This window comes from Sorex araneus, chromosome 2 (assembly GCF_027595985.1).
Source record: "Sorex araneus isolate mSorAra2 chromosome 2, mSorAra2.pri, whole genome shotgun sequence".
NCBI classification, from domain to species: Eukaryota; Metazoa; Chordata; class Mammalia; order Eulipotyphla; family Soricidae; genus Sorex; species Sorex araneus.
The window spans coordinates 245,364,776-245,375,371 of NC_073303.1; the positions used below are offsets into that span (position 1 = coordinate 245,364,776).

Consider the following 10,596-nt stretch of genomic DNA (forward strand, 5'->3'; position numbering starts at 1 on the left):
CCCTGAACATTGCCAGATGTGACCCAAAAAGCAAATCCAACCAACCAAGCCATCATCTCCACATGGGACTAGAGTGATAACACAGCGTTCCGGGAGGGTGCTTGGCTGGCACGCAGCTGATAAGGTTTGATCCTTGGCATCCCTTACGGTCCCCGAACCCCACCTGGAGTAATTCCTGAGTTCAAAGTCAGGAGTAAGCACTGAGCACCACCTGGTGTGGCTCCAAACAGAAACAAAATAATCTTGTAGTATGCAAATTATAAATAAAGGGAGAATGATTTTTTTTCCTTTTTGGGTCACACCTGGCGATGCACAGGGGTTACTCCTGGCTCTGCACTCAGGAATGACTCCTGGCAGTTTTCAGGGGACCCTATGGGATGCAGGAAATCGAACCCGGATCGGCAGCGTGCAAGGCAAACACCCCACCCGCTGTGCTGTCGCTCTGCCCCTAAGGGAGAACTAATTGATTCAAGGTTATTCTAACAAATCTATAAGGTGCCAAACTTATCACTTCAGATCATAAGTATGAACAGATCGCTCCACCGAGTGACAAAAGCGAACGGCAAGACCGCGGAGGGGCCGCGCGCGGGGAGCGCTGGGAGCGAGCACCGGCGGGGGTGCCCCAGCCCGAGTCCCCAGAGCTGGCGGGACTGGCCCAGGGCCGAACCAGAGCCGGGGCCCGCGCCCGCGCCCGCGCCGGCCTCAGGCCCCGAGCCGGGGCGCGACATCCACTGTGAGTTCTGCCCTGAGTTCTTTGAGCACCGCAGGGGCCTGTCCGGCCGCGCACGCTCGCCCCTGCGCCAGATGGGCGTCACCGAGGGTCTGTTGCCTGCTCGCCCACCCACACCCTGCGGGAGACCCTCAGACAGAAGCCCCAGCCGCGCCTCGTCAAGAAGGAGCCGCGGGCCGGGGACCTGCCCCTGCGCTGGTGCAGGACGGGCCTCCCCGGGTGGCCGGGCCGTGCAGAGTGCCCTGCCGCTGGTGCCCACGGCGGGCCGGCCGGGCACCCCGGGCGCTGGGCGGGGCCGCACCCCCGCGGGCTCATCCTGGCGCCCCTCAGCCGGGCCAAGGCAGCAGCCGGCGGCTCCCGAGGCTCCGTGGCCCCCAGGCGGCCCCTGCAGGAGGACCCCCGCCCGCCCCCTGAGGTGACGGCCAAGACCCGCACCAGACCGAGCTGCCCTTCACGGCCAAGGCCGCCCCCTCGCCCACCGGCGCCTGCTGCGAGCTGCGCGGCCTCGACTCTGAGACCCGCAAGGCGCTGGCGGCCCCGCGCGGGCGGGCGCCCCTGAGGCAGTTTGGGGTGACCGAGCGGTGCGGGAATGAGGCCCCCATGGAGACGCTGAGCGAGGGGACCAAGCGGCGGCCCCCAAAGGTGGGCGCCCATCGCAGCTCCATCCGGGGCGGCCGTCCCTGCACCAGGAAGCTCCGCGGTGCCGGCCACAGGCGTGAGGGTGACGAGCGGCCGCCGCTGGGGTGGCCCCGGTGGCCTGGCTGTGGGGGGCGCAGCGCCTGTGGGAGCCGGGGCTGGAGCTGGGCGCGCGGCTGGTGGCAGCGAGCGGCCTCTGGCCTCGGCCCTCCAGGCACGGGGAAGGCCGAGGAGCACCAGCGGCCGAGCAGCAACGAGTGTGAGCGCCGGCAAGCGCGCCCGGCCAGCGCCTCTGGGGCCCGGGCGGGGAGGACGCTGGCGGTCTGCGACAGAAGCGAGAGGAGGTCGGCAGCCCCCTCCCCGGGTCCGGCCGGCCCCCTCCCCGGGGCCACGACCCCTCAGACGTCACTCGTCAAGTCTGCGGGCAACGTCTGTCCCCTCAGGGGCGGTTTCTGCGAGGCGCAGTTCCGGGGGCCGCTGTCCACCCAGGAGGAGGGGGCGCGGCACTTGCCGCGGCGCATCCTGGACAGGAGCTTCTCCAGAGTGGACGCCCCTCCCGAAGAGCCCCCCGCCCCGCAGGCACAGACGGCCGTGGCCGAGGCGCCCTGACGCGCGCAGTCCACACCCTCCTGCACCCTCTCCTCCCTCTTTCCTTTCCGTTTCCAAAGGAGCAAGCCAGAGCCTCCAACCGTCCCCAGGGGGCCGGGCACACTGCAGCCGGGACACCCTCCCCCCAGCAGAGCACTTGGGACCTGGGGGGTTCCCTGGCCTTGGGGGGCAGCCAGGGGGTTGCGCTTGCCTTCGATGGCCATTCCCAGAGCCCCCAAAGACCCCCTGTCCTGGCTCACTCCTGTCCCCGTGGACCTACTCACTCCGGACACCTGCACGCACGCACCTCGTGAGACCTGGGATCTGCGGAGCCCCCCAGTTCCCGAGTCGAGCGACCAGACCAAGTCCCTCCACGGTGCTTGCTCAGGGGAGGCCGGGAGCCCGGACTAAGCCATGAGGCCATGGAAACCCTTGCTGGCCACGCCCCCCAGGGGCTTCCCCAGCAGGAAGAGCTCAGAGCTGACAGCTGCCCCCTGCCAGGTCAAGTGCCCCAGCCTTGGGGCTTGGGCTGGAGGGGTTGCGGTGGGCTCCCCCACGCCCGCCCTCCCCACTTTTCTCTGTTGCTTTCTTGCTATGTATAGCTCATCACTATTTAAAAACGGGTTTTGTGTAGAGAGTAAAAAAAAAAGTATGAACATATCAACTATCGTAAGTTCACTTTATTCCATTATATCTTCATCATATGATATAAAAATAAAGAAGATAAATATTGAAAATTAAAAATCGTTAGATTTTTTGATTCATTATTAATGAATTATCTACACTTGTTAACTGCAACAAAATAGTTGTAAAGTTAAAGAATTTTCAACATTATTAATCCAGTAAAATATTCTAATTAAAAAAATAATTTCAATTGATGAAAGAAATTCTTGGTCAAAATTTTTTAAACTTTGGGGCTGGAGTGATAGCACAGTCGGTAGGGCGTTTGCCTTGCACATGGCCGACCCGGGTTCGATTCCCAGCATCCCACACAGCTGACAGTTACCATCCCTTAGGGTCCCCTGAGCACCACCAGGAGTAAGTCCTTCGTGCAGAGGCAGGAGTAACCGTTCAACATCACTTGGTGTGACTCAAAAGCAAAAAACAAAACAAAGAAGAAAAAACCTCCAGAATATAATGAGTATAAAGGAATGTGAGTATAGGAACTCAGGTGAGTTTAGCATTAGAAAGCATGTCCCACAAAAACAGGATCAGGAAAAAGAAATTCTTCTCTTTTTTTTTCTTGGGTTACCCCTAGTGATACTCTGGTTACTCCTGGCTCCACATTAAGGAAATACTCCTGGCAGTGCTCGAGGGACACTATGGAATGTGGGGGATTTTGGAGCCCGGGTCAGCTGTGTCCAAGGCAAACTTCCTACCCTCTACACTATCTCTCCAGCCCCAGGGAAAGGAAATTTCCTAAAGAAAAATCCCTGTTTCTCCTTTGAGCAGGAGCAGAGACAGGAGGTACTTACTGAGTCTGAGGCTGGCGAAGTTGACGGGACCCTCTGCCAGGCTGCAGGTGAATGCCTGTGTGTTCATCCAGGGCTATAAAAACACCAGCAACTTGGTCCCCAGAGACCCTGTCACTTGGAGCTCAGGAAACATTCTGATGTGCCCATGGACCCACAAATTACTGTCTGAGTTGCAAATGGATCAATTTAGAAAAGTTTTTAATGCAAGTCCCCCTCAGGTGTTCACTTCAGAAACTTTCCCATTACGTCAGCCCGAGTCTTCGGAGTCCTGCAAGAGCAGAGCAGAAAACAAACTTGGGCATAATTGGCTACTCGCAGAGAAATCCAAAGGTCTCTGAGCTGATCAAATAGCTCTGACAACTTTTGGAGAGTAATTTCTTTTCTCTAAGGATTCTCTCAATTTGGGATTTATTGTGGAACAACCAAGTCTGAACTGACTTAGGAAAAGAAGAATTATAAATGATAATTCCTTTTTAAAATTAAAAAAATTAATGAATCACCTTGACATATAGTTACAGACTTACAAAGTTTTCATGTTTGAGTTTCAGTCATACAATGATCGAGTACCCATCCCTCCACCAGTGCCCATTCTCCACCACCAATGTTCTCAGTACCCCTCCGGCTATCCCCACCCTATCCCCCTGACCCCTGCCTCTGTGGCAGATACATTCCCTTTCTCTCTCTCTGCCTTTGAGTGCTATGGTTTGCAATACAGGTAGCAGTGGCCATCACGTTTGGTTTATAGTCTACTTTCAGCATGCATAAATGATAAATCTTAAGGATAAAAACTATCAACCTGCACATGGTGTTTGCCTCGCACACGGCCAACCTGGGTTCAATTCCTCTGCCCCTGTCAGAGAGCCCTGCAAGCTACAGAGAGTATCTCGCCCACAAGGCAGAGCCTGGCAAGCTCCCCATGGCGTATTTGATATGCCAAAAACAGTTAACAAGTCTCACAATGGAGGGAGACATTACTGGTGCTCACTTGAGCAAATTGATGAACAACAGGATGACAGCGATACAGTGATTTTTGGCTAGTTTGGGGTCACACCTGATGATGCTCAGGGGTTTCTTCTGGCTCTGCACTCAGGAATGGCAGAGCTCAGGGGACCAAATGGGATGCCATGGATCGAACCTGCTTTAGCCTCCTGCAAGGTGTGAACACCCTACCCGCTCTACTGTCGCTCATTCTCCCATTGCCAGACCATACTAAGGATCCAAAGAAACATCCTTTGAAAATGAAAACACTCGAATATCTGCCTTCTATTTTTGGGAACTTAGTGCAATGGACAAATGATTCAATTTTATAGTGAACAAAGCAGTGAAATACATGTAGAATAAAGCTTGAGATAATTGCTGGTTTCATACTTCTCTTACAAAATTTTCTATCAGCCTTATTTGTATAGTATTTTGCGGCAAATTTCATGTTTAATACTGTGACTTCTTAGGGGTAGAGCAGACTCTTTCCTGTTGATCCATTCTTTAAATGGGGTTTTGTTTGTTTGTTTGTCTTGTTTTATTTTTGAGTCACACCTGCTTGTGCTCAGGGCTTACCCCTGGCTCTGCACTCATGGATCACTCCTGGCAGGCTTGGGGGACCAAAGAGGATGCTGGTGATTGAACCCAGGTTGGCCACAGGCAAGGCAAGTGCCCTCCCACTTGTACTATCGCTCCTGCCCTCTTTACACATTTGAATCTGGAGATACTTAATCATTTGACAAAAGATTTGTAAACGTTTTTTAATGTGTAACTGTCAGAAGTTATTGAAAATTTATAGGCTAAATATTATTGATGATCTGTCAGTGTTATTAATTTACCATGTAGGGGCTGGAGAGATATAGTACAGTGGATAGATAGGGCACTTTTTTTGCATGCCCTGGACCCAGATTCTATTCCTGGAATCCCATATGGTCCCACAAGCATCGCCAGGAGCAATTCCTGGGTGCAGAGCCAGTAGTAATGATCACTATTGAGTGTGGTCCCTCCAAAAAAAATTGGCCACGCATATGTGTGCAAAAGAGATTATTAAAAACTTTAAGTTCATAAGGGCCTTTCCTCTAAGATCAGGCACAAGACAAGGATGCCCACTCTCACCACTTCTCTTCAATATAGTATTGGAAGTACTTGTGATAGCTGTTAGACAAGAAAAAGAGATTAAGGGCATCCAGATAGGGAAGGAAGAAATCAAACTCTCACTATTTGCAGATGATATGATACTATATCTAGAGAAGCCCAAAGCCTCTACTAAGAAACTCTTAGAAACAATAGACTTGTACAGTAAAGTTGCAGGCTACAAAATCAATACCCAAAAATCCATGGCTTTCCTATATACAAATAATGAGGCAGAGGAAAGGGACACGAAAAAAGCAATCCCATTCACAATCGTGCCCCAGAAAATCAAGTACCTCGGAATCAGCCTAACCAAGGATGTAAAAGACCTCTACAAAGAAAACTGTAAAACGCTACTCCATGAAATAAAAGAGGACATGAGAAAATCGAAACATATACCTTGCTCATGGATAGGGAGAATCAATATTGTCAAAATGGCAATACTCCCCAAAGCATTATACAGATTCAACGCGATCCCTATAAGGATACCCATGGCATTCTTCAAAGAAACGGATCAAGCAATCCTAAAATTCATATGGAACAACAAACGTCCAGGATAGCTAAAACAATTCTTGGGAAAAAGACGATGGGAGGCATCACCCTCCCCAACCTCAAACTTTACTACAAAGCAGTAACAATTAAAACAGCATGGTACTGGAACAAAGGCAGAGCCATAGACCAATGGAACAGGGTGGAATATCCCTATACACAACCCCAAATGTATGACCACCTAATCTTCGATAAGGGAGCAAAAGATGTGAAGTGGAGCAAGGAAAGTCTCTTTAACAAATGGTGCTGGCACAACTGGACAACCACATGCAAAAAAATGGGCTTAGACCTTGACCTGACACCATGCACAAAAGTCAGATCAAAATGGATTAAAGACCTCAACATCAGACCACAAACCATAAGGTACATTGAAGACAAGGTCGACAAAACCCTCCACGATATTGAAGATAAAGGTATCTTCAAAGGTGACACAGAACTAAGCAATCTAGTAAAAACAGAGATCAACAAATGGGACTACATTAAACTAAAAAGCTTCTGCACAGCAAAAGATACAGTGACCAGATTACAAAGACTATCCACAGAATGGGAAAGGATATTTACACAATACCCATCAGATAAGGGGTTGATATCAATGGTATATAAAGCACTGGTTGAACTCTACAAGAAGAAAACATCCAACCCCATCAAAAAATGGGGCAAAGAAATGAATAGAAACTTTACCAAGGAAGAAATACGAATGGCCAAAAGGCACATGAAAATGTGCTCTACATCACTAATCATCAGAGAGATGCAGATCAAAACAACCATGAGATACCACCTCACACCACAGAGACTAGCACACATCCAAAAGAACAAAAGCACCCACTGTTGGAGAGGATGTGGAGAGAAAGGGACCCTTCTACACTGCTGCTGGGAATGCCGACTGGTTCAGCCCTTCTGGAAAACAATATGGACGATTCTCAAAAAATTAGATATTGAGCTCCCATTTGACCCAGCAATACCACTGCTGGGTATATATCCCAGAGAGGCAAAAAAAAGTATAATCGAAACAACATCTGCACATGTATGTTCATCGCAGCACTGTTTACAATAGCCAGAATCTGGAAAAAACCCGAATGCCCTAGAACGGATGACTGGTTGAGGAAACTTTGGTACATCTATACAATGGAATACTATGCATCTGTCAGAAAAAAGGAGGTCATGAATTTTGTATTTAAGTGGATCGGCATGAAAAGTTTCATGCTGAGTGAAATGAGTCAGAAAGAGACAGACATTGAAAGATTGCACTCATCTATGGTATATATAATAACAGAGTGGGAGACTAACACCCAAGAATTGTAGAAATAAGTACCAGGAGGTTGACTCCATGGCTTGGAGGCTGGCCTCACATTCTGCGGAAAGGGCAACTCAGAGAAGGGATCACCAACTATAATGTAGTCGAAGGCCATGTGGGGGAAGGGAGTTGCTGGCTGAATGAGGGCTAGAGACTGAGCACAGTGGCCACTCAACACCTTTATTGCAAACCACAACAGCTAATTCGAGAGAGAGAACAGAAGGGAATGCCCTGCCACAGTGGCAGGGTGGGGTGGGGTTGGGGTTTGGGGATTGGGGAGGGTGGGAGGGATGCTGGGTTTACTGGTGGTGGAGAATGGGCACTGGTGAAGGGATGGGTTCCCGAACTTTGTATGAGGGAAGCATAAGCACAAAAGTGTATAAATCTGTAACTGTGCCCTCATGGTGATTCACTAATTAAAAATAAATAAAAAAACCCTTTAAGTTCACATTTTAAGTTAATAGGCTATGTTATGTAGCATTATAGATATTAAATGCACTGTCAAAAGGTTTGTGATCTAGTAAGAGAATGTTTATTTTAAATAGGAAATTGGAAGTGTCATGTTTCAAAGGTGAGATTTGGGGGACCCTATGGGAGCAATAGTACTGTGGGCATGAAGTAAGCACGTTCGGAGAGCAACTTTCCAGCAGAGGAGGGATGTTGGTTGGTGTGTCCCTCTGAATAGCTTCTTCATTCCAGTTCATCCCAGATAAAAACCAGCCTTTCAGGGGCTGGAGAGAGAGTGCAGTGAGTAAGGCGCTTCTCTGGCATTTGACCGACCTGGGTTTGATCCTTGACATCCTAAGAAATGCCAGGAGGAATTCCTGAGTGCAGAGCTAGAAGTGAGTCCTGAACGTCACTACGTGTGACTCCCCAACTAAAAACAAAAACTAAAATAAAATGGACTAAACTTGCTCAATGAAAATTAGATTCAAGAAAAAAAAATCCCAGCACCCCAACCTTGTACTTACACTCCTGCAGTTCTTGACTGGTGGCGAGAGGCTACACTGAGTAGAGCAGAACCTTTCATGAGCTGCTCCTCAGTGACGTCACACAAGCTTGTAGGAAGGGACCAACTCTCATCAGTCTTTAAGCAAGGAAAGTGGGGAGGTGAAAAGGGGAAGGTATGTTGATTTTCATTTATTTCTTTTATTATTATTATTCTTAATTGAAATCATCATGAGCTCCAGTTACAAAGTTTTCATGTTTGAGATTCAGTCATACAATGATTGAACACCCATCCCTCCAGTGGTACACATTTTACAACACCAATGTCCCCAGTACCCACCCTCACCCCATCCCACCCCTACCTCTGCTCTATGGCAGATAATTTCCCTCATACTCTCTCTCTCTCTACTTTTGGGTATTATGGTTTGCAATATAGAGACTGAGAGGCTATCACGTTTGGTCCTTTATCTACTTACAGCACACATCTCCCACCCCGAACAACCCCTCCAACCCTCATTAACTTAGTGATCCCTTTTTCATTCCAGCTGCCTTCTCCCCTAGCTCATGATACAGGTTTCCAACTATGGAGCAATCTTCCTGGCCCTTGTCTTTACTGTCCTTGAGTGTCAGTCTCATATTATGTTATGTTATATTCCACAAATGAATGCAGTCATTCAGTGTCTGTCCCTCTCTTTCTGACTCATTTCACTTAGCATGATACTCCATGACTATCCACTTAGAAGCAAATTTCATGACTTCATCTTTCCTAAGAGCTTTGTAGTATTCCATTGTGTAGATGTTATGTTGGTTTTTTAAATTTTTTTGTTTCCTTTTGTTTTGTTTCATTTTGTTTTCTGGGCCACACTTTTAAAAAAATTCTATTGAGTCACCATAAGATAGTTACAAGCTTTCATGTTTAGGTTACAATAACACAATGATCAAACATCCATCCCTTCCTTCACCAGTGCACATTCCCCACCACCTATATCCCTAGTATACCCCCCTTTCCCACCCTCCCTCTGCCTCCATGGCAGACAATATTGCCCATACTCTTTCTCTACTTTTGGGCATTATGGCTTGCAACACAGACATTGGGAGGTCATCATGTTTGGTTCATTATCTACTTTCATGATGCATCTCCCTCCAGCCATCATTTTCTTAGTGATTTCTTCTCTATTCCATCTGCTTTATCTCCTCCGCTCATGAAGCAGTCTTCCAGCTATGGGTCAATCCTCCTAGCTCTTGTATCTACTGTCCTTGGGTGTCAGCCTCATGTGATGTTATTCTATACTCCACAAATGAGTGCAGTCCTTCTATGTCTGTCCCTCTCTTTCTGACTCATTTCACTTAGCATGATACTCTCCATGTCTATCCATTTATAAGCAAATTTCATGACTTCATTTCTCCAAGCTCTGGAGTATTCCATCGTGTAGATGTACCAAACTTTCTTTAACCAGTCATCTGTTTTAGGGTACTCCGGTTGTTTCCAGATTTTGAGATTTTGGCTATTATGAACAGTGCTGCAATGAATATATAGGTACAGATGTCATTTCAAAAGCACACATTTCACTGTGCTTTTTTGCATCCTCAGGATATATTCCCAGAAGTGGTATTGTGGGGTTATATGGAAGCTCAATTTCTAGTTTTTGAATGACTGTCCATATTGTTTTCCAAAAAGGCTGGGGCAATCCGCATTCCCACCAACAGTGAAGGAGCGTACCATTTTCCCCACATCCATGCCAGCACTGGTTACTTTTGTTCTTTTGAATGTGTGCCAGTCTCTGTGGTGTGAGATGATATCTTGTTGTTTTGATTTGCATCTCTCTGATGACTAATGATGTGGAGCATTTTTTCATGTGCCTTTTGGCCATTTGTATTTCTTTTTTGAGGAAATGGGTCACACTTTGCTATGCTCAGAGATTTCTACTGGCAAGCTGAGGGGTCAATGTTGAGTGAGGTTTGCCTGCCGTAGGCTAAGCAAGGCTGATTTGATCCATCTGAAGGTAGGTAGCCTGAGAGATCTGTGCGACAAGATATAAAGAAGCAGGAGACTCAGGAAAAAGAAATGGTAAAAAAGGGGAAGATATGTTTTTGCTGTTGTTGCTTTGTTTTTGTTTTATTTTGGTGTGGGGTATACTTGGCTCTGCTCAGGGATCACTCCAGGCAGGCTCAGAGGTCCTGAAACCATCCATTAAAGCTATGTGGACAGGGGCTAGATTACTTAGACGTGGGAAGGGAGCTTGCTTTGCATACTGCTGAGGCTGGCC

General features: G+C 48.2%; 1 pseudogene; it reads left to right on the forward strand.

Annotated features, from left to right (window-relative positions):
* The first annotated feature begins 525 nt into the window (after positions 1 to 525).
* Positions 526 to 2,082, forward strand: LOC129401827 (protein Wiz-like; annotated as a pseudogene).
* The last annotated feature ends 8,514 nt before the right edge of the window (positions 2,083 to 10,596 follow it).